Below are 4,773 nucleotides of genomic sequence, written 5' to 3'. Positions count from 1 at the left end.
TTAGATCAGCACATGAAAGTAATCCACAAATATATGGAAAGCTGGTGGATATTACTAATAACAGTGACTTTAAAATAAAACTGAACCACCTGGCCCAGGTTAGAATGGCTATTATTGCAAAGATGAAAGATCACAAGTGGGGTTCTAATAACAAAAAATAAAACAATGGGGTATGATTAATATTAAAACTATAAGTTGAAAAAATATGGAAATGAAGACACAAATTTTCATGTTGCAAAGTGACTATATTCATGGGAAAGAGATCCGGGAAATAAACCCTAACCCATAACCTAACACAATATTGCAGTGGAAAGACCAGGACTCTGAGCTTCAAGCTTCTCTGGAAAGAAGGTAAAGCAGGCTGAGCTCAGACGTGGTTACTTATTCTCAACTCCGAAGCAAATGTCTATGGCAGAGTGGCGCTGTGGGCTCCCGACATGATCCAGGCCAGGGCACAGGGCAGGTCCTTGGGCTCTTTCCGGAAATGCTCCACTTGGCCCTTGTGACGACAGAATAGCAGCACAAATCAAACTGCAGACTCCACTGCTGAAAACTGCCTTTGACGCTCACAAGGACAAGGAGTTCGGGAGCTCAGGCACAGCAACAACAGCTCCATAACCGAGAAATAAAGGGAAACAAGGGAAAAGCATCACTGCAGTAAGTGGCAAACATTTCTTGGATGTGAAAGTCATTGACGGTCACATTAAAGGTTTCCCGCCAACCTGTAGCTCATTGGACAGAATCATTGCACTCTTCAGCACATGTAAGAAAGGGAGACGCTCATAACCTTCTGCAAAGCACGGGATGTATCAAGAAGTCCGATAGCTTTCAATTTCTCTATAAGAAACTGGAAATAACTGAGAAATATCTCAAGTAAAATAACACAGGGAGACAAAAATCATTCATGCAGAGGCTAAGGTAGATGCGCCCAGGGTCTCAACACTTGACTTCTCCTGGAAACTTACAAAAGAGCCGTGTTCCTCTAAAACCAAAGAGAAAGTGTGAATAAAGGAAGCCGGAGGTCCAGCACAGAAGACAGCAGGAAGTCACTAAGGCCAGTGGCTGTGGATGGCGGCTCAGGGAGAGCAGCCTTGCCCCTCCACCCTCAGCTGACCAGCTTGGCTCAAGGTGCAGGTGCGGCCTCCATCACAGTCTTAGGGGCTGAAAAGCTGTGCAGTACACTTTTTTCTGGACTGCACACACTTAAGTTAGTGCAAATTTAAGCTCATGTGATCACTAATACATTGCTCCTGTCAGGAGCAATGCTACATAATTTTAGGGAAAAACCATTTGATTAGGCCTAGTTCTCCTGCCTACAGGCCAGCTATGTCATTTTGAAACATAATTACATTTTGGTCCCGTATCACAACTGAGACCTCAATGATCCCGTGATGCTGTGATGCTCCAGGACAAGACTACACCAGCTGAAGACATCCTGGGAGGAACAAAATCTTCATCTACTCAGTTCTTCATTGTTCCTGGGTTGTTACACTTTGTTTATACTGATGTACTGAACTCTCTGCAAGTCATTTGTTATGTTTGTTTCCCCCAATGTACTGATGCGGTAAGCTGGGGGCTTTGGTCTTTGCTGCCCAGAGCAGCACTGATCAGACCCAAAGCTCAGCTTCTTCCCAAAATCTCATTTTTCTACCTTTCTTGTAGTTTTCCTTGTACTGCCGTGATTCAGAGGAGACTAGGACTTACTGCAGAGGTTCTAGTAATGTCTCCTTTCCCTGTTCCCTACAAGAACCAGTTAGTGATCTAAACAGAGTAAAATAGATTCCCACATCATTGCTGGTTTAGATGTTTCTCTTTTGGTTATTTTATGAGTGCTGAATCCTCTATTTCGGAATGTCCACCTCTCCATTTTTACAAATCATAGTCAGGTGTGAATCATACCCTGTTATGTCCTGATTTCCTATGCCTACTGGTATTCATTCACTTTATCTTGGATTCTTATTACTTCCTGTACTCTTATAACATTAGCAGTGAGGAACAACTTCAGTGTTGCCTGAGCTATGCTCCTGTCTTCTTCTGTCAGGACTACCAAAGAGAAGACAGTGGAATGGATTATAAAGATGAAGACCAAGGTGGGGCCCCAGGCCTGCATTCTGCATGTGCATCACAGGGCTGGCCCAGCATCCAGCTCCCCTGGGGGAGCAGCCTTGAGGGTCTTCTCATTTAGGGAATACTCTGAAGACAGTAACTCTGAGTCAAATGTGGATTTGGAAAATTAGTACTGTAATTCCAAAGTGCTGAAAGAAGATGACCTGAAAGCAGCTGTAAGCAGCTTCCAAAAGTGTTTGGAACTTGAAGGTGAAAAGGGAGAATGGGGATTTAAAGCACTGAAGCAAATGATTAACATTAAATTCAAGTTGACGAACTTTCCAGAAATGATGAATAGATACAAACAACTTTTGTCCTATATTCGGAGTGCAGTCATGAGAAATTATTTTGAAAAATCCATTAATTCTATTCTTCATTATATCTCCACTTCTAAACAGGTGGATTTACTGCAGAAATTCTATGAAGCAACACTGGAAGCTTTGAAAGATGCTAAGAATGATAGGCTGTGGTTTAAGACAAACACAAAGCTTGGAAAATTATTTTCAGAATGAGAGGGTCATGGAAAGCTTCAAAATTTGTATGCTGGTTACATCAGTCCTGGCAGACTGATGATGGAGAAGATGAGCTGAAAAAAGGTACATAGGTATCAGAAATATATGCCTTGGAAATTCAAATGTACACAGCACAGAAAAAGAACAAAAAGCTGAAAGCACACTATGAACAATCACTTCACATCATCTGCCATCCTGCACCCACTGATCATGGAGATCTTCAGAGAATGTGGTGGGAAGATTCACTTGAGAGCAGGTGAATTTGAAAAGGCACACATGGATTTTTTTTGAAGCCTTCAAGAATTATGATGAATCAGGAAGTCCAAGGTGAACTACTTGTTTAAAATACTTGATCTTAGCAAACAGGCTAATGAAATCGGGATAAATCCATTTGACTCACAGGAGGTAAAGCCATACAAAAATGATCCAGAAATTCCAGCAATGACAAATTTAGTAAGTGCCCATCAGTATAATGACATCACCAAATTCAAAAAGATTCTGAAAACAAATCACATCAATATCATGGATGATCCTCTCATAAGAGAACACAAGAGCTCATAAATTTAACTAAGCCTTACATAAGAATACATATTCCTTTGATTTCTAAGGAATTAAATATGGATGTGGCTGATGTGGAAAGCTTGCTGGTGCAGTTCATACTGGGTAACATTATCCATGGCTGAAATGATTGAGTCAGCCAGATCCTTGCACTGGATCATCCAAAGAGAGGTGGTGCACGTTATTCTGCACTAGATAAATGGACCAACCAGCTGAATGCTCTCAACCAGGCTGTCATCAGCAAGCTGGCCTGAGGAGAGCAAGCTCTCATAAAGACCTGCTTACATGCAGAGAAGTAAACTTTAGAGAACTGGGGATGGCAAAACTACTGTCGGGTGATGTGTCCTGAAAATGACTGGAGTTATGGCAGAAGTACTATTTAATCAACTGGTTTGTGTTTTGCTTCTGCATTTACCCCAAGAAAAACAGCTTTCATCTCCAGAAGAAAACCAAAATACCATGGGATTTATGCTGTATTGACATCTTGCCCTAAAAGTACAACATCATAGTAATTTGTCATGGGCAACATGACCAGAGAGAAGATTCTGTCATGATTTTAAATATACTGACATGCTACTGTTGGTTAAATTTAACCATGTTTTACCTGCAGAAATTCTCTCACAAATAACCTGCAATAACTTGAAACACATACCCTTTTGAACACTTCCTTTTCTCATGTTTAAATGAAAATGTTTGCTGCATTTTGCAAAATGTCAATTCTCCAGAAATGTGTCCATATATTTCTGTACCTGCAGTGTAGTTAAGGTTTAGATGAAACCTTGTAACTATAGTGGCATACTGTCACTTAGGTTTCAAGCAGCAAAATAAACAGTGGAGCTCAGAAAGTGTAGTTTGGTTCTTGATGTGTTTTTATTACATTTGATGTTCTTTTGTTTTTTAGTATCTTAGAAATTTCAAATTACTTTACCTTCAGTTAATGATTTAAAAACATGTAAGGAAATAAGTTATTTGTTGTCAGGATTTTTATAGTATTTATTGATAAGGAGAACTGCTTTCTAACAGAACACTTACTTTGACAGTGATGCTTTAAAGGAATAAAGTTCTTTTTTAAAGAATTCCATTCCTTTTAAAAAGAAAAGTTGCACTCTCAGAATGTCACTTTAAACAAATAGGCCAGAACGTAGACAGCTAAATGAATGTTACCATGCATAGCGATTGTGCTGGAAGGTTGTTTCAGTGCCAGCAATCTACCATTGCCCAAAACCTCCTGGGTTGCTCTTGTAGAATTGCATTCAAAGTTAATTTAAGAAACATACTTGTAACTTTTTGATTATACCTTGTTTTCTCAAAACATCATTGCCAAATTTGTTTTTAGTTACCATTATTTGGTGCCAGGTGACAGTTTCCAAAAATTAATTTTGAGGCAACACAGGAAGTGTGTGCCTGGCTTTGAGGGCAGCCCGGAAAGAGTCTGAAAGGCGATGTGTGCAGTGGTGGAGCAGCTGAGCATGAACCGCGGCCTTCCAAGGTGCCTGCCTCTGAGGGCCTCAGCTCACCTGAATGTACTGAGTTTTGGATCTATTTCATTTTGAAACAAGTTCACAGTATTTATAGTGTCAAAGGCAAGAACTAAGGT

The 4,773-nt window shown here is 40.3% G+C and overlaps 1 pseudogene; it reads left to right on the top strand.

Annotated features, from left to right (window-relative positions):
• Positions 1 to 2,078: 2,078 nt before the first annotated feature.
• LOC101721032 (COP9 signalosome complex subunit 2 pseudogene) lies at positions 2,079 to 3,996 on the top strand (annotated as a pseudogene).
• Positions 3,997 to 4,773: the final 777 nt, after the last annotated feature.

The sequence above is a fragment of the Heterocephalus glaber genome, unplaced genomic scaffold (assembly GCF_053883595.1).
Source record: "Heterocephalus glaber isolate CG9 unplaced genomic scaffold, H.glaber_assembly_v1.0 deba00001673, whole genome shotgun sequence".
NCBI lineage: Eukaryota > Metazoa > Chordata > Mammalia > Rodentia > Bathyergidae > Heterocephalus > Heterocephalus glaber.
The sequence above is the reverse complement of the archived record's forward strand: the minus strand, read 5'-3'. Positions and strand labels throughout refer to the sequence as shown.